This window comes from Euprymna scolopes, chromosome 19 (genome assembly GCF_053919585.1).
Source record: "Euprymna scolopes isolate OS-2025 chromosome 19, ASM5391958v1, whole genome shotgun sequence".
Taxonomy (NCBI): domain Eukaryota; kingdom Metazoa; phylum Mollusca; class Cephalopoda; order Sepiida; family Sepiolidae; genus Euprymna; species Euprymna scolopes.
The window spans coordinates 5,605,351-5,632,113 of record NC_136500.1 but is presented as its reverse complement, the minus strand read 5'-3'; positions in this window follow the sequence as shown (position 1 = coordinate 5,632,113).

The window sequence follows — 26,763 nt, the reverse complement described above, 5'->3', positions numbered from 1 at the left end:
GAACTTTTCGGCTTTTTTTGTGTGTTTCATTTGTTTTGTTTTTGAAAAAAAAGGACAATTGTTTTGGACAGACTGTTTAAATGTTGTTTGTTACAGATGATTTTTTTGTTGTTGAAAAAAGTTATAACTGTTGCAAAATGTTTAAATGTATTAAGGTATTTTTTGTGAAAATGTTTTTATGATGTTGAAGAAATTTTGTAAATTGTCTTACGTATGTAAATGTTATTGATTTTCAAAGCAAGAATTCAAAGTCAGCAGTAAATATACATTAGATTTAAACAGTCTAGAAGAAAATAAAACTAGTTAAGACGTATGGTTGGCTTTCAGATTCAGTTAGAATTTTAGAAGGGGGACAAGAATTAAAATTACGTAAACGGGTATTTAGAGAGTTTTTAGATGTGATAAGCCGTAAGAAAGATGTTTTGTTTTAGCATTTGGTTTTTTTTTTTTTTTTTAGATCTCCTAAAAAAAATTATCCAAGAAAAGTGACTGGGTAGGGATTGATAAGCACAAGATGTGCCCCTATACGAAAAATTTGGGAACCTGGTTAATTAAGTGCTTAAAATAAGCTGGTTGCACGTAACGACTCCAAGCAAGTGGTAAGTAAGCCTTGGCTCAATTAATAAACAGGCGTTGGAAAGAATACGAAAATTCTTACGGGGACCAGTAAACCGATGAGAGGTAGTCCCGAGGCAATCACATATAGCATAATAGAGTAAGAGACAAGCAAAAATATGCCGTAGATTGCGTAAGAAAGATATAACCTTGTGTTTTTTTAGAGAAGCATGAATGTGGGATATATCTGCTGGATCTTAGAAGCTGGTGAGAGAAAAGAAAAATCACAAAACAATCGGGCTATTAGATAGAATTTAGGCGCAATTAAGGTGTTGGGCGCGAAAAGTGTTAATTAGTTAGGGGTGATATTTCTAAATCCTCGTCGAAGTTTCAAGAATCCAAGCAAGGAAACCGAGTGAATCCGTATGAGAGACAAAAAGGTATATCTTAAACTTCTGAAGCCAACCACAAAGATTTAAGTATATGAGCTTTGGTATGCCCCGTGTAAGATAGTTATAGAATAAAAAACAAACTCATACTTGATAAGACTAACCATGCGGAAAGAGAGACCAGAAAAATTTTGGGACGAAGGAAGTCGTCCATTTCGAGAAAGGTGAAAACCTCTAGTCTGCGGCATATGGGTGGCTGGAAAATAGCTGATGTGAATCATAGGTAAAGACCCTACACCCAAAAGTAAATGCCACGAAGATCAGAAAGGTTCTGATCTTATAAAAAATAAATAATTGTGAAGTCGGCCGTGGAGGGTTGACTGAAAGAGATTTTTTTCGGTTGTTTTTTAGCCTGATCTTTCTTGCCGTGTGGTTGTGTAGATGTAAAAATAAAAAATGTACTAAATTTAAAAATGCATACATTTTTTTGTGAAATATGGAAGGGAGTGATGTTACATGACAAGGGCTGCCCCCTTTTCATGTAAGTATAAAAATAGAGAATTTAGTTAAAATGAAAATGAAATAGCAACAGACGAAATTTGAACCTCGTAATTTAGTTTTAGAAATAGATTACGTGTGAGAATTTTAAAATGTAAAACGTTTTTTTTAGAATAGAGATAAAATATTTCAAGAAAAGAATGTTAACTGTCAAGTTTGTTATGAAATTTTAAATTTAAAGAATGCAGCTTATAAGATAATGTTTTTAACATATTGGAAAAATAGGTTACTGCGAATAGGAAAAGTTTTTGACACGTATGTCCAGAACACGTGAAAGAAGGCACATGTTTTAACATGTGTATGACGTCACATAAAATAGAAAGTTCTAGGGATAGAGAAAAACTTTAGTTAAAAGACAGTCAGTGAGAAAACTAAGAGAGGGTCAGTCGTCTAGGAAGCGAGACGTCACGTTGAAACTAAAATGTGAAACTTTAATTCTCGGTGATGGAAACGCGGCCGGGCGTGATGAAATAAACCATCATGTGTTTTGTAAAGCTTGTCTTGTCTTATGATTCTTACAAAAAGGTAAAGTGGAATTGTATTATATATTTGTGTTATAAAATGTCGTTTCATACACATCACGACTTCTCATATCCACAATGAGAAACTACATCATGTCTACACAATATCCGAGCTGTCTGAACACTATCCCTTCACTCCAAGAGATTCTTCCCCTTCTTATTCCATAAACACAATCAAGGAATGAACAGTTTAATATATAGGAATTGTTATACACGAACAATATCTATCTAGTCTTTTAAAATTTCTCTCTCTCTCTCTCTCTCTGAGTACATCAACATCCCTCTTTAACACGCTCTTTAAGATTCAATATCTCACTAAGACTCTCTCTCTCTCTCTCTCTCTCTCAATGAAACCCCTATATGTAACACAGATAACGATACTTATAGAATTAAATGCTCATATCTGCCCGCCAGACACAAATCAAATGCCATTTTTTTTAAAGACATACGTTGACCTGACACTGGTGAATTCCTCGTTTATTTAATTTTCGCAAATGTACGTGATACAACATTTGTTTTACGAACATTTAATTTTATGACAGATCCTCATATTTTAATCGGTGTATATAATCAACGGAAATCCTAATTATGACAATATTCCGACTGCAGTAGAGATGATGGATGTCGGTAAACTACGAGAATCTTTCATAGAGTCGGTAATCTGTGAGGATGGTGTCCTAACACGCAGTTGTTTACAGGAAGGCTGAAATCACATTTTAACCTATGTACAGTGCATTGGTTCTCCGAAATTCTATCCCATCCTACATTGGCCACCCTCACCGTTGCTTAACTTCGGTGATTTTACGAGAGCTAATGTTTCACCATGAGTAGACTGTACTCTGCATAGGTAAGAATAAGTACCGGTTTGGGTGAAAAGAAAAAAACATAAATGTCTAACTTAGTATATTGTTCCCAGTGGTTTTAGAACAAAGATACATTATACTTGAAAACTGATGCCGAATGCATTTGCATATTTTCAAACATATACCGAGGTTATGCGTGGGCGTTATCTCGCCCGCCTTGAGAGATTCTAGTTTTTATTATATATATATATATATATATATATATATATATATATATATATATATAATGAATGCATATGCATATATATATATATATATATATATATATATATATATATATATATATATATATATAATGAATGCATATACATATATATATATATATATATTATATGGAGAAATGCGTGCATGAAAAGTAATATTCTTAAGATTTTATTAAACCTGGAAAAGTAAAAGGACAAGAAATTCAACCTGGAAAAGTAAAGAACAAGATATTCTAGTAAAGTAAAAAATAAGAATATTTTAGACTTAAAATATTGCAGCTAAAAATAAAATTTGAATATTGATAAATATTTTATTTATTATTTACATATGTTGTTGCTTATTGTTGAGTTAGAAAGGGTGTCAGTCGCTGGATTGAACTTATTTCCCCCCTATTATTTGCATATATTTATGTAGTGAAAATTGTTTGAATAAAATTAATTCATTAGTTAGTTAGTTAGTAGATGGAATTAATAATTTTATAATTTACATAAAAATTAATAATTTGATTATATCATAATTAGGATCATTTAATTGTTCCTAACTCAACAATATCATCGGTGATCAACAACAACAACGTGGCGTGAACCGTACCTGTCTCCTTGGATTGAAACAAAGTAACCAGAAATTCTCGTCAACCCGTGTCCTCCTATATACGATTATGCCAAAATGTTGTACTGTAGAGCTGTTCCGGGTGACCAGAAAACGAGTTGAACATTTCGTTTGGGGTGTTCGGTAATCGGAAAGGCCTAACACTAACACAAACTCACAATGCTGTTCCTAATGATTAGTTTTATGTACTAATTATCCAATTTCATAAGGGAATAAGGACACACTATGAGTGTGGTTAGAATAGCGGCACTTACTTGCACAGAACAGCTGGAAAGGTTTTTGCAAAGATGTTGTTAGATCGCCTAATTAAATTGGATTGCTCCTCTATAGTCCCAGAGAATCAATGTGATTTTAGAGCTGATCGCGTCACAATGGACGTGACATTTTCTGCGCGACAGCTAATCCAAAAAATATATATGTACTACGATTTATCGATCTCACTGAAGCTTTTGATATCAATTGCAATGCAGTTTTGACGATTCCTGGGAGACCATGCTCTCCTTTAATTTTCGGAGGATGATTTAGAAGTTAAAACATAATAAAAATAACAGAGTGAACTTAATTGGTATCTGTCTGATCCAATATCACGAGAACAATGTTAAACAAGGTTATATTAATATTAATACATTGTTTTCAATATATTTCGCTGTGGTGATGGTTCATGCTTTTAACAATTGCGATATTTGTGTAGGATTTCGGTTTCGTACATTAGGTAATATTTTAAACAGATTTCTCTGCGTAACGTGGAAGATTTTCAAAAGCTCATTTTTGGACATTTATATGAAGATGATGCAGATCGTCACTAAAATATTTACGGGTAGATTATCAGAGGCATGTAACGCTTTTGGACTTGCCATAAGCCTCGGAAATAATATGTTATGTGTTCTCTTTCTTGTATATATTGCTGTCTTAAAACGGATTTTAAGAAAGCAGAACTGAAATATAATGTCAATGTAATTACAAGAACCGAAGGTCACTGTATGTTGTAGATACCTTTTGTCGAAGTTTTTTTGTAAATTACTTTCACACACACACACACACACATACACACACACACACACATATATATATATATATATATATATATACATATATAAAGCTGGATTAAAACGTCACAAACATGCACACAGCCGAAGAACACTTTTTTTCAGGGAAAAAAACGATTATCAGATATATTAGAGTGACAAGAAAATGCTTACTGATTTTTTTAAATTTTGATTTCAGATGCTTTAAGTTTTCGTTATAATACCGTTGTCGTGGAACTAACCTCGGTTGCCTATTAGTAGAGGATTCTAATCTTAATAAATATCGAAAGACTAAGCCGTAAGGTGTCTATCGATAGCTAGTAGACAAGCCTAGGCCGTTTCTCGGCTACGACGACCAACTATTGCATGCTTTACATTCATGCTGTTACTTTATTTTGGTGTTTTGTTTTTCTTTGTAACCCTCTAACAAGGCTTTAACAAGAAATAGTTTTATCTTAAAGTTATTAAAAATTCAGGAAACTGTTAATGCGTTTCCGTTATAAAACAATTCTTTTTTCAAAAGCTAATGAAGCTTTCGGAACATTTAAGTATTATGTTCGTAAATATTTTCTTCAAAATTATTTGAAAAATAAGGAAATGATTCAATCAATATCTTATAAATGATTTAGTGAGTTTTTAAATAACCTAACATTCAAAAGAAATTACAGTGGAAAGCTGAATTAAACCAAGCAAGTGCTCAGAAACCACTGATGAAATGAAAAAAAAAAGAACTTGCGTTAGTCTACCGGAAGATATCATGAACAATTTAAATAGTCATTTATTATGATAAAATAATAATAATAATAATAATAATAATAATAATAATAATAATAATAATAATAATAATACTCGATTATATTTATTGGTAAAATAATAATGTTATATAGAAATAATTGAAAGATGTGAAAATCATTCTCTATTAGAGTAGATAAACTGAGGACTTTATTTAAGTAGTATAGTTAATATATACTATTACTGCAAGCTTGCCTGTATTGAAAATGCTTGCTTCCTTGCTGGCCAATGAACCCATTTTATATAGTTATCCTTATGTTCAAGTACATTCGAAATATAATATAGTGCCATTAGCAAAGAAGATTTACCCATGAAAACGAACTTCCTAAAGTAAAACCTTTAATACTTATCTAAACTCGAATGTAAATTAGTATTGGGCCGACATTACAAATTGATAATAGTTAATTATTGGATTTTAATTAATTATAAGGTGAAACTCTAATGATTCAAACTCGACAGATAACGACAAACTTCCACACATTAATATGGGAGAGGAGATAATCATCAAACGTGTTCTGAATTGTTAACTTAGCACCGGACTTACTACTTAGATATACAGTGATGATCATATTTATTGGCACGGTAAAATAAAAGTTAAATTTTGTCTAATAAATTCTAAAAAAGGGATGAAATTAAAGAAAATAACAAAGTATATTATGTATTTTTAACTGGCCTTTCCGATGCAGCAATCGGATTTTAGAAAAAATAAATAACAAAGGAACAACAAACATAATTGCAAAAAACCCTTGTTCAAAATTATTGGCACGATTTATTTAATAATCAATTGTATAGCCTTTGGCCTTGATTACCTTCCTCAGTAACTTTTCATAGTTTACAGCCAAGTTGTTGCACTCTTCAGTAGTAATTTTAGCCCACTCTTCCTGACAATAATCCTCCAATTGAATAAGATTCTTAGGCTTCCTTTGCATTACCCTCAACTTTAATGTTCTCCATAAATTTTAAATTGGATTAAGGTCTGGGCTTTGTGATGGCCACTCCAAAACATTAATATGATTGTCCTCAAGCCATTTCTTAGTCAGTTTAGCCGAATGCTTTGGGTCATTATCTTGCATGAACCACCAACGACGACCAAGTGAGAGCTCTTTAGCAGAGTCTTTCAGGTTTTCATCCAATATTTTAACATAATCTTCCTTTTTTATGCTACCTGTGGCCTTAACAAGTCGCCCTGGTCCAGAGGCAGCAAAGGATCCCCAAAACATCAAACTGCCTCCACCGTGCTTCACTGTGGGTATGGTGTTCTTAGGCAGGAAAGCTTCGCCAGATTTTCTGTAAATATAAGACACTTTATTATGGCCAAATAACTCTATTTTCGTTTCGTCAGTCCATAGAACACGTTTCCAGAATGCAACATCTTTATCAATATGACGTTTTGCAAAGGCTAGCCTTGCTTTCAGGTGCATAGGCTTCAATAAGGGAGTCTTTCTCGGACGACATGCTTTTAAACCAACTCTCTTCAAAACTCTACCAACTGTATGTCGAGATACATTCACTCTAGAGGTGCTCTGTTCATCAACAATCTCCCCAACAGAGATCCTTGGGTTTTGTTTTACTTGTCGAACAATTTTCCGTTCATCTCTTGGGGAAAGAATCCTTTTTCTCCCTCTACCCTCTAAACTCATAACGTGGCCTTGCGATTTGAACTTGTTTATTATGGCTCTAACAGTGGATTTGGGAAGGTTTAGCTTCTTTGAAATCTTATCATAGCCCTCCCCATTGGTATGGCATGCTACAACAAGCTTCCTGACGTCTTCGCTGTGTTCCTTAGTTTTAACCATGGCGATTGAAAATTATAATTTAGTCACTTATAATAGTTTAAATAAATCGCTATCTAAAAATTATCTGAAAAAAATTATTCACTGAATTAGCGTTAAACAAGCATAATATGGCTATAAAAAAGTTCAGAAAGCACAGAAACCGAAAATTGATTGATATTATACTGATACTAAAAGAAAAACAAAGCCGTGACAATAATTTTGAACAAGGGTTTTTTGCAATTATGTTTGTTGTTCCTTTGTTATTTATTTTTTCTAAAATCCGATTGCTGCATCGGAAAGGCCAGTTAAAAATACACAATATACTTTGTTATTTTCTTTAATTTAATCTCTTTTTTAGAATTTATTAGACAAAATTTAACTTTTATTTTACCGTGCCAATAAATATGATCATCACTGTACATAAGTCACTTGTACCCATTCCCCTCCTCCCCCTTATTTTTTTTTAAATGGAGAGTAGATAATACAGCGGATGTGTTATCGTCAGCTCCAGTAACTCTCGCTTCTCCTATTTTGTCATTCAGTCCATTCAATGAGTGATTTTTCTGACAAAGGGTGAAGAAAAAGCTGCTTAAATGTCGGTAGTACTTGGTGACCAGTAGGCTGAGATGTCGGAAATCTGTCTGTCTCTCTCTGTCCTTGTGGCCATGTTACTAGTAAGGGTGCTGGAGGTAAACGTTTTGTCTGGGCTGACGTTATCCGCATGATAGTCAGGGACCCAAACCTTGGATTAACCACTAAGGAAGCTGTCATATCAGCAGGCGCAAAGTACTGGGACTGCTGTATTGCCAGTTGCTGAGTGGATCTGGAACATACAGCAGTCTGGTTGGACCTCTCGATGCCATACTAGTGGGTAATTGTTACGGCTTTACTCTTTCATGTGCTACAAAAAACTCCTGTCTTTTTCTCTCTTACTTTCCCTCCCTGTACTGCTCTAACCAAGTATGTCGACCTATTCCACAAATCCCCAAACCTCGAAATGAAATATCTCCAGAATCTGGACCCCCATCTTCCTACTACCAGGTCGCCTTCTCCAACATCAGGGGTCTACGTTGAAACCAAATTACAGGAGACGAAACCGAACATATTATTTCTAAGTGAAACTGAAATAGAACCGAGCACTTCCCTAGAAGTTCATAATTAACGGATACTCAAATTTAACAGCTAAATCTGACCTCCAAGATCGCCATGGGTATGAAATATGTGCCTATATTAAAGAGGGATTCCTTTGTGGCAGGGATATCTCTAGAGAAGATCCTTATTTACCTTATATGTGCTTCAGGGTTGCACTTGCTAACACCACTGCATTTATATTTTCACTCTATATGCCACACAACAGCGGAGTTACTATCTTTAAGAGCATATCTGAGAAAATAGACCACATATTGTCTTCACATTCCTCAGCTAACATCCACATCTGTGGTGACTTCAACGTCAGAAACGTGGAATGGCTGACCCATTCAAATAAGACATATGATGAGGGGAGGTTTTGTCATGATTTTGCCATTGCTTATGACCTCACTCACATTGTTCGTGAACCCACCCATGTGCCCGATACACCCGGTCAATATACAAGCCTCCTAGACTTTTTTCTCTCAACTTCCCCTAGGCTATGTTCATGTTTCGTTCATTCTCCTCTAAGATCCTCCGACCACTTTGTCTATCAGTTAAGATAAAAACGATATGTAAGAAGCCCCCAGACCTACCCTTCCACCGTACTGTATACCAATACTCTATGGCTGACTGGGATAGCTTCCGTACATTCATATCTGATTTACCTCTGCACTCCATGTTTAAAAAGGATGTGCACTCTATAGTATCAGATTTGACCGAATGGATAATTGTAGGCATAGTCCAATTCATACCATCTAAAAAATTCCAACAAAAACCTAACAGCCAGCCATGGTTCTCCCCAGAATGTGCTGCTGCTATCGCGCACAGAAATCACTTTTTCCTTAGCTACCAACGTAATAGATGCACAGGGACAAAAACTGCTTTCAGGACTGCCAGCAACCATTGAAAAAGAGTAATAAAAAATGCAAGAGAGCTATATGCCCAGTCTGTTAAATCCAAGGTAGCTGATCAGCGGCTTGGTTCCCACCAGTTTTGGCAAATAACAAATAGGATCCTGAACAGAAGTGTGCGTTCTATCCCAACCATTATCAATGGACCAGAGGTCATCTTGTCAGCGTCAGACAAGGCCAAACTATTTGCAAAGAACTTTGCAGCTAATTCTACCCTTTGGGACAGAGGCCATCAACTCCCCATATTTCCTCCTATAACACAGAACAAGCTAGGTAACATACAAATATCCGTGCATGAGGTCGCCAAACTAATCAAGAACCTAAATTCCAGTAAAGCAACTGGCCCTGATGGCATCCCAATTATAGTGTTAAAAAAGCTTCAACCAGAACTTGCTCCCATACTTACGAAACTATTTAAGCGCTGCCTTAAGGAGAAGTGCTTTCCGATCCCTGGAAGACCTCATCAGTTTGCCCTGTATTTAAGAATTCAGGTGATAAGTCATCTCCCTCTCAGTACAGACCAATAAGCCTCCCGTGTGTTATGAGTAAGTTGCTGTAATCCATATTAAATAGAGAAATAGTCACCAACCTCAGCAGGAATAACCTTCTTAGTGACAGACAATGGGGTTTCCGCTCTACAAGATCTTCGGCAGATGTGCTGACGGTTATATCCCACAGGATTAGTGAATCTCTTGACAAAGGCTTCCTTTCTAGGGCAATTGCTCTTGACATATCAAAGGCCTTCGACCAGGTATGACATAAGGGTCTACTTCACAAGATTTCCAGCTACGGTATAACTGGAAATGTTTTCTCAATCATTAAATCATTTCTCTCTGATAGGCTCATAAGATTAGTGGTAGATGGACAAAAATCGGAGGCCTGCAATATAAATGCTGGAGTCTGTCAGGTGTCAATCCTGGGCCCAACTCTCTTCCTGATCTACATCAATGCCCTCACTAAACACATACTTAAATCATTCGTTGACATCTATTCTGATGACACGACCATCTTCGGCAACACATCAAAGGCTGTAAATGACAAAGTTCTCTCTGATTCTCTCTCCTCTAATCTCGAGAGCGTGGTTCAGTGGTGGAAGATATTGCGGGTTACCTTTAATGCATCCAAAACCAAACTCCTATCCTTACATCATCAACGCTCTGATTCCCATCTGGCATCAATCGTGATGGATGACGCTCGTCTGGTGTGAGGCCCCGTGTTTTGACAAGCTTCTTGGTATGATCTTTACTCCTGATCTGAAATGGAACACGTACATCAAGTCTGTTGCCGAGGTCGCTGGAAAGATGGTGGGATCCTTCTACCACTCCAGAAGATATCTCACTACTGATGCAATTCTCCATCTATATAGAAGCCAAGTACGTCCAAGGATGGAATACTTTTGCCATATCTGGACAGGAGCTGCTAAAAACAGCCTATCCTGCCTTCACAGAGTACAAAATAGACTGTGTGGCTTAGTGAGGGATGTCCTTTTCTCTACCCTGCAACCTCTCTCCCACAGAAGAGACGTTGCGAGCCAATCCTTGTTTTATCGTTATTTCCATGGTAGGAGCTCGTCTGAACTCCAATCTCTTGATCCCCTCGCCAATCTTTCACGAAAAACACCCGTCTAGCTGAATCCACTGGGAAAGGTGTCCCAAACTCTATATATGTGCCTAAATCAAAACGCGAATTCCATGAAAAAAGTTTCTTTCTTAGAACTGCACGTCTATGGAACTCTGTGCCGTCTGCCTGCTTCCCACCGGACTACAACTTGGATGTCTTCAAGTCCAATGTTAACAAATTCCTAATGAACTGCCCCCTTAAGTAAACACTTCATCAAATCTCCACACTAATGTAATGTACTTGCAATAACCCTTATCCCTGAGTGGCTTCCGGGCCTTGAGAAGTGGTTATCAGTGTAAAATAGATAAATACTTGCAAAAAACGGAAAAAAGTAAAAAAAGGACAGGAACCCCTTCACTACGGACCAGAGGTGATGACGATTACTAATATACGCCGCGAGCTTCTCCGTCAACTTATGAATGTCGTCACTTATAAACACACGCTCCATAGACAAACTTGGTTTCACCCTAGATCCAGCAATACGTTTACTTATGTAAACTGGGGCCACAGACAAGAACGCACAAAAGCTAAGGAGAGATTGGTAGATCTAATTCTACTCCTTAATCGTACAATATTATTACATGTTTCTATTTGGTGTTGTATGTACCTCTTCCGAAGACATTTAAATAAATGGAGAGTCCGTTGGCCCCAACTTTAGCGTCGGGTACTATGAATCCGTTATGTTTAATTCTACAACTAAACCCACTGCATATGTCAGATGTGTTGACGACACCTTTGCTATTTTTCCATCGCAAAGTGAAGCGTCGATATTTTTTAATAGGTTGAATTCCTTACATGGGGCTCTTAAGTTCACTATGGAAAGTGAAAAGGAAAATTCGCCTCCTTTCTAGGATGAGTCCACTATTTGATAGGACCTGAGCTGTCATGTAAACTTCAGTCTTTCTCTGAAATGTTACATCACTCTGCCTGTTCTAGAAGTACTTTAACGGTGAATGCTCTGAAGAACTGCTAGCACTTGTGCCCCCTCGACTTTAATACGCACGACAAACCCGACAAACAGCTAAAGTCCACTCCTTCACAGTAGAGACCCCTAGATGTAAGGGAGGATTCTACCGCAGTAGTTCTTCCCCAGAACAGCTAGACTTTGGGATTCCCTTCCATGTTTCTGCTTCCCCAGCTGTACTAACATGTATAAGTTCAAGTATTACCTGAACCGACATCTTGCTGCCCAACTTCCTACACAGTACTCCTGATGCTTATGTCCCTGATAGTAGGTCCCTTCTACAATGTGTCCCTTGTTTGGGGTGAAAATTAAAAAAAAAAAATTAAACTAATCGTCACAAAATCTTAACCATTGTCATCTTTTAAAGGCCTACAAAATTTCATGTAGTTTCGGCTCATAGAACTAAACATATGAGCATTTCAATATCCAAATTGGCGATCAGTAAAGATATATCCATATAAAGATATATCCACTTTTTGGAGTAATTTTATCAGATCGAAATTAACCATGGAACACTCATGCAACTCCATCCCCTTGTTGGACGTCACTATCATATCCCATTACACTAGACTATCTACGCCCCTCTATATTAAACCTACTGACAATCCGACATTCCTCAATTTCTATAGCAATCATCCATTAAACCTAAAAAATCTATCATTTAAAGTTCATGCATACGAATAAAACGCATCTGCTCAGACCCCCTAGGCTACATACACTATATCGCAAAGCCTACGCAAACATTCATCAATAATCAGTATCTCATTAAGTATATTAAACAAACCATAAAAAACTAATAAAATTGACAGATCCCGTCTTCTTCAGTACAAATGCATCCCAATGGTTTTCAACCACTGCCAACATATGCATAAAATTACAAAGCACCTAAAAACACTTACAGCAATCTAAAAAAAACTCAACTATTAAGTCTATAGTCCACCTAACACTAATTAATTCGATCAAGCAACCACCCAATCTCTCAGCTATACTCACCTGCAAGCGCACACAAGACACACAACGAAATGGCAATTATAGATGCAATAAATCGCGATGCCTTATATGCATACACCTAAATACCACATCACTATTCAATATACCTGAAGGTAACATTCACATAAAACTGCCGCGTCAGATATGTGGCAGTTCTAATGTGATATATTACATATACTGCTCCATTTGCAACAATGGAGCATATATTGGCGAAACTCTGGCACGTTTTCGAATCCACCTAAACAACCATAAGACGACAATCAGAAAAAAATCCCCCACCCCACTAGCAAACCAGTTTAATTTACCTGGACACACTATATACAATATTAGATGCGTCCTAATAGACTCAAAGTTTCCATCAACAAAACTACGAAAACAAAAAGAAATACAATGGATCATCGGACTAAACACTTATAAGACAACCCATAACACAGACGTTGGCCAACTTTAATCCTACAAATACTTTAAAAAATAATTAAGTAACACAATCACCTATACAACCATATATACGTTTGTATTAACCTATTCTTGTTCTATATTGATTTCAATATGTATATTACATCTTTTCGTTTCATAGCTAGCACATGCATTATTCTCTTTTTATTCTTATTATTACTTTATTTATCTTCATTATTATTTTTACTATTATTACTGTTATTATTATAATTATTATCATAATACTATAACTATTATTTTCATAATACCTAACAGTCTATCTGATCATTTTCCTATATATAAATAATAATAGAAGGTAACACATACACATTCAAAAACCAAGTACAAACATTCAAAATCAAAAAGGATCTAAATTACACCTCCAGAAATGTAGTATACGCACTAATATGCACAACATGCAACTAATCCTACATAGGCGCCACCAAACATTTCAGCAATAGAGTGGCCTTACATAAGAGCAACATCAAAATTGCAGATAACGGGCACCCCTATGTTTCAAAACACGTACACACGTGCAGTGGAAGCAGCTTCAAAATAATGCCAATCTTCCAAACAGACAATTATTTTTATTTTCTTACACAGGAAAAAAACTTCATCACAAGATTCACTCCTGAACTGAAAAGAGCCTAATATCAACACACAAAACCACGAAATGCAAGGCACACTCACATGCACATACATACACATATACATATACACCCGCACACATAAATCAGAACCGACACATTAAAACACACACACGCGCGCATACAACCACACGACATAACACCCCTATCTCTAATACAACACACTGAACAATACTAACCCTACTTAACCTCAAACCAACAACACTAGGCAAACCTAGAACCATAGTATAATATCTGTTCCAACACCTCGCTCCCCCCTCAGTCAGTGGAGGAGAAACCCCTCATGACTGAGACAACTGTCATCCCTTCTATCACCCCTCCCATACCTATACCCCTCCAATTAGCCCCTCCCCTCGGGGGAACAAGGTCTTACCCACACTAGGAACCGATCCTGGGTCTGGCCATACCCACACGAGGAGACAAATAAATAGAAAAATTAAAAAATCCCCTATACATATTTTTAAATATACCCCTCTATCTAAACAAACATAATATAAAGAATACCCAAAAAGACTGAAACGAACAATCACAATACTAAAATCCAAGAATCCAAAAAATAAATATCAAAATAGAATGAAAGCACCCTACTCTTATTTAAGAAGAGCTGGTTCTTCCCCCTCCCTCACACATACACATTAGTAACGAACTTGGATCGCAGTCACCTTCCTAGAAAAGCAAATAACCTCATAATACTATAAAAGAGTACACCCATTCTCAAACCAAACAAAACACACACACAGCCTACCCTACCCTAAAGAAAAGGAAAACAACACAAGCAGAAAGAGAGAGCGAGAGAGAGAAACACAACACAGGAGTGACCACAGGAGAGTTCAGCAGCCTCGACAAGCCCAATAAAAGAGTAATAAAATTGAACATTCCAATGAATAGTTTGACACTTACACGCATCCACCCCTTGGGAACACTTCAAATGATCAACGGAAATGACATTTTTAAATCTCCAACACATCTGAAAATAATTTCTGACGAGGACGCTTCACAGAACGTCTGAAACGCGTAAAAACGATTTCAATGATTTAAAAACATTATTACAATGATCCAAACATAATTCTCAATGAAAAACCAAGACACGGAATAATAAAATAATGTAACAAATGCACATTGTTGGTGACTGCCCTCTTATTTAAATATATATATATATATATATATATATATATATATATATATATATATATATATATATATATATATATGATGGACTCTCCCGTCGATTTCGACGTACGAGATTCGGACACCCCATATTTCTAAAACTCATTTATGTTTTTGCTTCTGATGATTTTTAGTCCAGCAAGGGACTTGCAGACAAGGCCACAAATAGAACATGAATGTGGATTTAACGCTGCAGATATTGGTGCGGCTGCTAGTCGTTTTGCTCTTACTCTGTTTTCTTTCAGTTGCCTTAAGCTTTCACATTGAAACCTCTGGAGACCTTCAAAGCACCTTGATCTCCATCCTTTTCGTTCATTCACCTCATCTTCAAGACTCCTGTATGGTATGTTCACTGCAGACAAGTTACTCTTCAACTTGTCCTTGTACCTAAGTCAAGAACGTCCGACAATTCTTTTACCACCCTCGAATTGACTGTACATCACAATTTTTGGAATTCTGTCATCGGGCACACTCAATACATGACCAGACCACCGCATTTGCGATTGTATAAGGAATGATTTAATGCCAGATATTTTGCATTTTGTGAATAATTCAGCATTTTATACCTTGTCGCGGAGGCTAAGACAACATATGAAGCATAGACAGCTTTTGTGGAAAACGTCCAGCTGATTAATGTGATGTATGTATGGGTCCATGACTCAAATCCATAAAGAAGAATGGAAAGAACAACAGCACGGTAGACAAGGATTTTTGTGTCTAGTCGAATACCCCTCTCGTTCCACAAGCGATGGCGAAGATTTCCAAGGGCAGAAGTGGCCTTAGCAATCCTGTTCATCATCAATAGAACCGCCCTGGTTCACCCTGCTACCACGGTACGGAAAGGACTTGACATAATTGATATCATGACCGTCGACTTTCAGCTTGCGCGCAAGAAATCTATACTCTGGTGGATTTTGCTTTACGCCTTCAACTTGTTTTAGAGTAGGGTGTGACTGATGCACTACCTCAGTCTTCCTTATGCTAATTTTTAGGACAAAGGCCTTGCACGCGGCTGAAAATCGATCAAGAAGAACTTGGGCTTCTTCAAAGGATGTGGCTACCAGTGAGGCATCGTCAGCGAAGAGCAAGTCGCGAATAATTTTGGTGCGAAGAAGAGTCTTGGCCTTAAACTGTGGATGGTTAAATAATCCACCGGATGACCGAAATTGAAACTTGACACCAGTGTCTAAATCATGAAATGCATGTTTCAGCATTAGTGAAAAGAAGAGCGCAAAGAGGACTGGCGCCATTACACACCTCTGTTTGGTTCCATTCGTAACATCAAATGGATCAGACATCATACCATCTGAGACAACATTGGACTTAATCCCCTCGTGAAAGGAAATGATCACGTTCAGCATGTTTTGTGGAATACCAAGCCTTCTTAAAACTTGCCAAAGAGCATCGCGATTCACAGTGTCGAAGGCCTTCGTCAGGTCAACAAACACCATATACAATTCCTGATTTTTCTAACGGACCTTTTCTGCCACCTGACGTAAGGAAAATATCATGTCAATGGTGCCGCGACCCGACCGAAACCCACACTAGGACTCTGGATACACCTTATCAACGAGACAATTTATGATTCAGTTTAGAATGAGTCTAGCCAGAATCTTTCCTGCAATTGAAAGCAGAGATATCCCCCGATGGTTGTCACAGACATTCTTGACTCCCTTATTTTTGTAAAGATGTTTGATGCAGGCATCTTTGTAGTCCTCTGGAAATCGGCCTGCTTTCCATATCTTTACAAAGAGAGTATGGAGCTTTTTTACCAGCACATGCCCACCATGCTTGTACACTTCAGGCGAAATTGGATCCTTTGGTGATGGGGACTTGCCAGAAGCAATTTGTTTGATTGATTTCCGTACCTCCTGATAAGCAGGTTCCAATGAAAATTCTGGAATATCTGGATTCTGAGGAATAGAGGACAGGACATCGCCGTAAATGACAGATGAGGTGTTTAAGACAGTTTCAAAGTGCTCCTTCCAACGATTGAGAATATCTGATTTAGCAATCAGCAATGCCTCTCCAACGGCTGTGCTTAATTGGGAAGCACCACTTTTCTGAGGACCAAATACCTCTTTCAGACCATCATAGAAGGCTTTCGTGTGCTTGCTGTCAGCAGCTCCCTGCAGTGCAATTGCCTTATTGTACCACCATTGTTCTTTCATAGCTCGGAGAGCTCGCTGTACCTCACCTTTACACTTTTAATAGGTCGTGTGCTTCACTGTGGTGTTTTTGTCCTCAATCCAACATTTGTGAGATGAGTGCATTTGGTTAATCACTGCTTTATCTTCATCGTCACTTTCGTCAAACCAATCCTGGTGTTTTCTTTTCGGTATTCCAAGGACTTCTACTGCTACAGCTTGAGTTGCTTCTCGCAATGGTTTCCAAGAAGATTCAACATCATCAGTTACATCAACACCCTCAAGGTTTTCATCAAGCTTATTGAAGAGCTTAGTTCTCTTTTCCCTAGATTTAAGAGGCCGCACATCAATGCGTTTTGGGACTGTTGATCTTATAACTCTGTGACTTCGCACATGCAACGACAGTTTACTTCTGAGAAGGGTGTGATCCGACAGATAGCAAGAAGTGTGGAAAAGGCGAGTGATTTTGAAGTAACTCATGTGCTTCCACTTTGTTATGACGAAGTCAATAAGATGCCAGTCCCTTGAACGAGGATGCATCCATGTCGTCTTCCGATGCACAGGTTGTTGGAATATGGTATTGGTAATACAGAGGTCAAACTCCCTACAGATTTTAAGAAGTCGTAAACCATTTGCATTTACCTTGCCTATGCCATGCTTACCAAGTACACCGGTCCACGACAGATGGTCACTACCAACACGAGCATTGAAATCGCCAGCAAGAACGAGTTTATCATGGTGTCGAACTCTGGAGAGGACATCACGGAGGGTATGGTAGAAGCAATTCTTCTCTTGATCTGAACTGGCTAACGTTGGGGCGTAACAACTAACTACCGTCACTCTGGTGTTTCCTTCTAACTCTAGGGAAAACGTTGCCACACGATCAGATATACCTTTGGGCAAAGACGATAAGGACTTTGCCATCTTTGACTTAATGACAAAACCAACGCCTGATTGGCGGGGTTCATTTTCTGCCTTTCCTGACCAAAAGAAGTCATATCCACACTTTTCCCCTCGAAGTTGAGAATTGCCAGCCAAGCGAGTTTCACATAAGACAGCAATGTCAACATCATACCTCCGTAACTCAAGAGAAACAAGGGATCTACTGCGCTCGTGTGCATCATAATTATCCTGGAGGGTACGGACAGTCCAACACCCTATTGAGAGATTCTTTCTTGAGGTTTTTTGTCGTATTCTATTGTTCTGACTGGAACCAGACAGCTGCAGCGGGATGCCAAGTTAAGTGGTGAGCAAGCACTTGTTTAGGGCTCTTTTTATCGCCACCTCCCCGCCACAGGGAAAGCAGTGCTCTCCCTAAATAGGGCTGCTTTATCTCTGATGTAGGACAGGAACAACACAATTGCTCATAGGTTTGTGTGAGAACCGCCATCTACCATCAGCCGCCACTGTGCAGAGATCCGGCTGAGGACTTCCAGTAATATCCTTTACCTGTCCCCGTCGCTTTCACTCCATCGCAAGCGGACTTCTTGCAGGACAGTGTGAGACTTTCATAATAAAATTACGATAAGCGGTCAGAAACTCACATAATAACTTGATTTAAGTGGTGATGGCTCGTGTAGGACCATTCAAACTTTATTGAACTGCTGATTTACTCACTCGGTGCAAACCAAACAGGACAAGCAGACAACATCCCTCAGGTTTGATGTAAGAGTTTCCTTCTCTTAGTGGTATAACCGCGCCCCAGACACCAACCTGGTAATTTCCTTGTACCGGCGCAAATATATATATATATATATATATATATATATATATATATATATATATATATATATATATATATATACATATATCCTCACCAAACATTCTGGTGGGGGAACCAGTTTAGTCGCTGGTGACCCGAGCATGAGGCAGGTAGTACTGGGTTACATGGTACTAGTAGCATATTACATGACCTGACAATATATATATATATATATATATATATATATATATATATATGTTTACATCTATCTTAAAATCTATGTTTACATCGTTAACTTCATATACCTACTTATTCACTCACTTTATTTTATACATGGCTCTAAATAGTACTTATATGTGTGTTTGACTATATAAGTATGTGCATATGCGCATATATATGTATTTATATGCTTATATGGGGATGGGTATGCATATATCTGTATATATATATGTATATATATATATATATATATATATGGTTTTATATTGATTATTTATATGTCTATGTATGTGTGTATATATATATATGGTTTTATATTGATTATTTATATGTCTATGTATATATATATATATATATATATATATATATATATACATGTATGTACATTCCTGCCCATGTAATGCATAATTATGTTGATGCTCACATATCTGTGATGCCTTATATGCTCTGGTATTTTGTTTTATGCTTATATATTTGTATATGTATGCATATGTATATATGTGGGTTTATGTGTATGTGTATTTGTATATTCTATATGTATGTATATGTAGATATATATTTATGTGTATGTGCTTATGTGCATATATGGTATGTGTGTATATGTGCGCATATGTGTATGTGTCCATGCATTAATGTATGCATATGGGTGCACGTATGTATTCCTGGGCCTGTACATGTCATTGTATGCATATATATATATATATATATATATATGTATATATGTGTGTATGGATATATATGCGTGTATGTGTGTGCAGATCTGCGTAGCTGTTTATGCATAATGTTATTTATATATGCATTATATGTATGGGGGTGCATATATTATATACATATGGTCGTTGAATATGACTATGTATTGGTATGTATGCGTATATATGGGCGTTAATTGTGCATGCACATATCTATATCTGTGCCCTCATGCGCATGTTTTTTTATGTAAAATCAACTATTGGTCTATGGTTTAAATATTATTATTATTATTATTATTATTATTATTATTGTTATTATTATTAATAATAATAATTTATAAATATTGTCATTATTATCAATACACACTGCCTCAATGATTTTGGCTTTGACTTCTTCAATCAGTCTCCTAACAGTAAGTATTGGACTAGTAGTGGGGCGATTCTTTCTAAATCACTTTTGGTTCTTCCTGAACACTTCTTCGATCTTTGGTTGGATACGGTTGAGAAGCATCGCATTGTAGATTTTTTCTGCATTTGAGTGAGTGTCATTCCTCTGGATTTGCTTGGTATGCTTCGGTCACCCTTCTTGGGGAAGGGAAGTATGCATCTTCCCTCCATATATTAATAATTTTGATTATATACAGAATTGATGGAATTAAAAAGCATGTCATTAAAACAACCTGCCTTCCGGAGGTGTGTTATCTAAGTTTGCAACCTTACGATTCTGGGTCTTCTTTAGTACATTTAGAAGTTCCTCCATTTTAAAATCACCCTTCTCAATATCCAGTTCCTGTACAACAATCGACTGAATTGGTTTGTCTGTCACTTCTGTTTTTTTTTTTCGAGTAGCTTTTCAAAATGTGCTTTTCATTTCGAACATGCATTTTCCGGAGTGTTTGTGTTTAACTTAGCTTTGGCAGGTCGTTTGCGCCCAGATATCTCATTTACTACTTGCCAAGCCAGATAGGATTGTTTGTTATCTGCCACATTCTGGATTCTATCTATCTGTTTTTGAACATACTTCTGTTGTTCTGATAGGTACAACATACTAAGCTCTTGAAGCGCCCGCTTCCTTAATTTTGTATTTTGTCGAGTGGGGTATTTATGTTGCTTTTTGATTATGTTTTTTTAACTTTTCTCGTTTTAATATTATTTTGTAATTTTCCCACGGTACTTTTCGCTTTACCTTGGGCTTCAGAGGTAGACGCTTCTTTGCTGCATCTTGTACATTTCTCCAAAGCATTCGACTCCGTACATAGAGGGAAAATGGCCAGCATATTAAAAGCATATGGCATTCCAAATGAAGTCATTAATGATATCATGATGCTATATGAGCACCCCCGAGCAATGGTCAGGTCCGCAGACAAGGACACTGAATTTTTCGACATCCGCACTGGGATTCTACAAGGAGATACTGTTGCCCCTTTTATTTTAATTGCCTGTCTTGACTTTGTACTTCGAACGTTTGTTGATATACACAACATGCTAGGATTCACCCTAAATGAATCCAGAAACAGACGTCATCAATCAGCACACACACCTGATACATATTACGCAGACGATATTGCTTTGTTCGCGAACAACACTGTTAGGAAAGCTAGAAAAGTCTGCAAATAACATTGGTCTCGACATAAATGCGGATCAGACAAAGTTTATGACTTTCAATGTGTAGGGAGAGCCTAGGGCTTGGGTTCGATCAACACTGAAAAAATTCGCTGTGTTTACGTACCCGCCAGCAACATAGTTTCCACAGTGAGGGATATCGGAATTCGCATTTTAAAAGCATGGACTGCATTGGATGGGCTACAAACTGAAAAGGCAGTTTTTTTTCAGGGCAGTTGTAGAGTCTGTCCTTGTTTACGGTGCTACATCCTGGACACTCACCAAAATATTGGAAAGCAAACTAGGCGGCACATACACCCGCATGCTAAGAACAATATTAAATATATCTTGGCAAAATCATCACACGAATCAGCGACTTTATGGCAACCTACCTAATACCATCAGAAAAAGACGCCTACGATTTGCCGGTCATTGTCTGAGGAGCAAGCATGAATTGATGAGTGATGTATTGCTATGGACTCCACGACACGGACACGCAAGCAGAGGACGACTTAGATCCACGTACATCCAACAAATAGCACACGACACCAACTGTGAAACTTAAGATCTGAGGCAACTGATGGAAGAAAGGAAACTCTGGAAAGGAAGAGTCACATTGGTCCTGAAAAGGAGCCCGTCATGATGATGATTATTATCAATACACACTGAACGACTTTCGAGCCAAAAGTACATACATTTAAGTACCTGCTTTGATATTATCCTCGGTCTGTGTATGAGAATTTCTTTCGGGCCTGAGACAATTTTGCTCCAAGACTGAAACTATTTGTATTCTCATTTAATTATTAAATAATATTAATAATTAATTTTATTATTATTATTATTATTATAATTATTATTATTATTTTTATTATTATTAATTTTAAGTAATAAATTAATTAACTAATTAATTTATATATGTTAGTCCCATCTTTATTGATGGAGAGACGGAATATACTCACCATTAAAAAAGCCGACGTTGTCTCTTACTCTGCCCTCTTCAGTAGTTTTATTATTATTATTATTATTATTATTATTATTATTATTATTATTATTATTATTAGTATTATTATTATTATTATTCATTACTAATAATTACATTTTTTTACCGTTTAACAATTTTATTTTTTTCCATTATACATATTGAACTCAATTGCGTCTCATTTAACAGTTTCATTCAAACGCTTTTACGTTGCAACATTAAAAAAATATTAAAACCACAATTTTCTTCCCTTATCGGCTAACATAATTCACGTGAACTTTTTCGAACATGATTGCTAGGAATAAACGCTGTCCACGAAACAAATCTTCAGTTCTTTCACCGGTTTTCTTTTTCTATTTTATTTCGTTACTTTTTGTGGACAAGAGCGGAGTTCCGCTTGAAATATATAAAATAACAATAAAAATATTAAATACAAAAAGTGACATCGTCTTTATGCTTCAAAAACCCTCATAACATTTAACTCACTATCATAGAAGCATCCGTGAACTTTTTAACATTATATATATATATATATATATATATATATATATATATATATATATATATATATATATATATATATATATATATATATGCTAGCAAATGTACCCGTCGTTGACTGGGTTCAAAAACAGCCTACAGAACATCGACTCTGATTTATGAAGGTATGATAGGTTATGAAAAGGAAGGGGTGTAAATAGATAGCTTCGAATTTGGGGGTATCAAAACCAAAGCAAAATATAATGAAAGTGATAATAAAATAGTAAAACCCCATAATTTATTATACCATACCTGTTTATACTGAAACAATTATCACACTATTCTGTCAATGTATATTAAAAAAAAACATTCTTATACTTTGTGATATATTTCCATTCTATGCAGGTCAGGCGCTAACGAACACCCCTTATTTTTTATACCTTATTTCTTTAAACTTAAACAGAATTATGAAAGTATACTTACACATATAGATATGAAAAGTCTTTATAAAAGGGTGTGCCTGTTTCCATTCTATGGAGGCCAGGCGCGAACGCAGATCACGCAATTTTATTATAACATTCCTATTTAAGTTGAAACATACTTATAAAAGTATTCACATGTGCATCTTTATCAAAACCACTTGTAAACGTTTTTTTTTGTATTGTTAAATGCTTTATTTCCATACTTTGTGGATCAGGCGCGAACTCAGCCCCCACAATTTTAATGAACCACTGGTCTCCCAGATCAAACATACCCACTCCTGTGTCTCGATACAGTTTATATAATTATATCTAATCAGTTTTTTTTAATAGTCAACTATTCGTGACCAGACAGACACACATACATGCAGCTTTATAATACAGATATGTAGTACTTGTCTTGAATGGATTTTTGTTATTTATTGTAATGGTAATCGCGTCAGATAAAGCGTGAAGCGACTTAATGCAAAGAGCTATAATAGAGTTCGTCCTAGACAATAATGATTTTCTCACTATACTTGAAACCTATCTAATGGAATGTAAGCAACTTAAGAATATATAAAGGGAAATGCTTCATGGCACTGAGAAAAGTAAACCACTTTCTACTCTACTTCAATATTACGGTTACTAACTACTCTAGGTACAACATATAACTATTTTAATTGTTGACTCCTATAATTGAAATATTGAGTGTAGAACGAACATGTTGTTTACTGTATTAACTGAAATACCATGAAACAAATACTAATATATGTCAGGAATGTATAGTCATTTATACGCTAAGCATACATTGATAGAAATTGTGTTTTGGCATAACGTTGCAAAGCTAGTTATGTATGCCTTAAATGCTACAATAATCCAAGCAATTTTTCGGACATGTTCAAGTATTTGCCGTCTTTAAAATCAAAAACACTTTTCACGTTGGAGCCAGTAAAATCAGCAATTTTATTTTTCATTTTTTTCGATTCGGAATATATATATATATATATATATATACACACACATATATATACATATATATGTATACATATATATATATATATATATATATATATATATATATATATATATACAACGTGTGTATCTGTATGTTTGTGCGTATTTTGTGTGTGTATGTTTATGTTTCCAATTACATTTAATATTAATCATTTGATTGATGCCCTCGAGCATAAATAATCCGTGCAGTTTTGAAATGCGAGCCAATTTTGTTCGTTGTTATTTTCCCCTCTTAACAATTATTTACAAAATGGCTGTCCAATCCTGTAATTGAGAGAAATAATGAGAAGGGAAAACAATAAAACACAGTATACACTTTAGAACACAATATACGACGGCGGCAATAATATATATATATATATATATATATATATATATATATATATATATATATTATTGAGGCTATTTCGTCAGTATATATATATATATATACATATATATATATATATATATATATGTATATACATATATGTATATGTGGGGGTGAGTGGGGGTGAGTGGGGGTATTGGTGTGTATGTGTCTTAGCGTGTGCCTCTGTAATTGCATGCCGATAGATAACTATGCGCATTAGAAGCAAATACATGAATTGCCAATACAAATTTGTGACGCATATACAATCATATCTATATCTTTATGTTTATTTATATCGTATTTTTTAAATAATAAAACATATCACGATTTAAAATGGTTTCAACTATGGAAACAATTACTGCTGAATTTATCTTACAATCATAAAACTTAGTGGACTGTCCAGACGTTCTTGCTCGCTTTACCCTCTTTTTCTAATGATGTTTCTGTCCGTCTGTTAGTATTTTTTTCTTACGGGCAAGGATAGTAGGATAATATAATTATAGAGGGAAACCCAGCATATAGGATCTCGTTACACAAAGCAACTTAGAATTGATACTATCTATTTTCAAGAAGCAAAACGAACATGCGCGATAGTTATTAGAATTTTTAAGTATTGGATATTCTTTGCCTAGAGTATGTTTATACTGCATAGATATTTTATAGCATTTTATATTACTGACGTCTTTATAAAAGCTAAGAAGATGCAAGCGTTTATTGTAGTAATAAATGTGTGAATACGTGAGTCACAATTACAGATCGGATATTTGTACATATGTTTTCGGTCGAACAATACATTCACCATGGTATACAAGTTACAAGCAAAACTTGAGGTTTTATTTCATTTTAATTAGTCCCCAGGTGACGATCATTTGTTTGGTGTCTCCTAAAACTACAGTGAAAAGAGTATTGCGAGTTTTATTAAGCAATGTAGGTCACTAGGTTAGGTTTTAAAGCAAAATATACCTTGTTATATGAGAAGAAAACATGTAAAAGCTAAAAACACAATAACAAAAATACTCGTAGAAAGAAAGGAGAAATAATGTGCGTCGAAGAAATTTACATAAAGAATCTTTTACCTTTCCGATAGGAGAACGTTGTAGCATCTGTTCTTTAATTCATATTTTCTTTCAGTTGTTGAGAAAGGCAACTATTTTTAAACGAAGGTACTTTGTATTTTTATACTCTTAGTTGGGTAGTTAGATTTGTCGCGATTAAATATTAGTCTTGTTTCTACAACAGCATCCTGATATCGCCAGGAATTAGTTACGTGCGCACGCATGAATATCTTTTCTTAACCCATACTTAACCGCCCTCTATCCGACCTAACATTGCACTCGCCAGGACCGGACTCTCAATTTATTTCACTTAAAGTATATTCTAAACTAGTCTACTTGTATGAATAGAAGTATTTCTATGTTTTATTCTTCGACATTACTAATGTTTTTCTTGGCCGTAACTTCGATACAAACTTCTACTGTAATTGTTTTTAAAATTCCATTGCTTAAACATTTGTCCATCTGACAATCTATTGCGACATTATTTTCAAAGAATTTCAATAATGTATTAATACCTGAATGATTATATACAACTAGCATGCCTCGTAAACCGACGTTGCCCGAAGGACCCCCCCCCCTTTCGTAAGAAATCAAAGTACGGTTGTCGTTGTTGTTGTCGTTGTTTTTGTTGTTGTTGTTGTTGTTGTTGTCATCCAAATTCTAACCTCTTAATGTTAATAAAGGCTTATTGAATAAGTATCCCAATCTCATGCTAAGAACGACTTTCTAAATAGATAGCTCCAACCGCCCGATTTTAAGAACAACAATCGAAATAGACACCTAATTTTTATGATAATCCTTTAAGGACATTATCTGCAAATATAAATCAATACAAAATTTGGAAGGCTGCAGTGTTGTTCGGATAGAATAAAATTTGTTCCTCGTGAATTCGTACAAATCCGGCGGC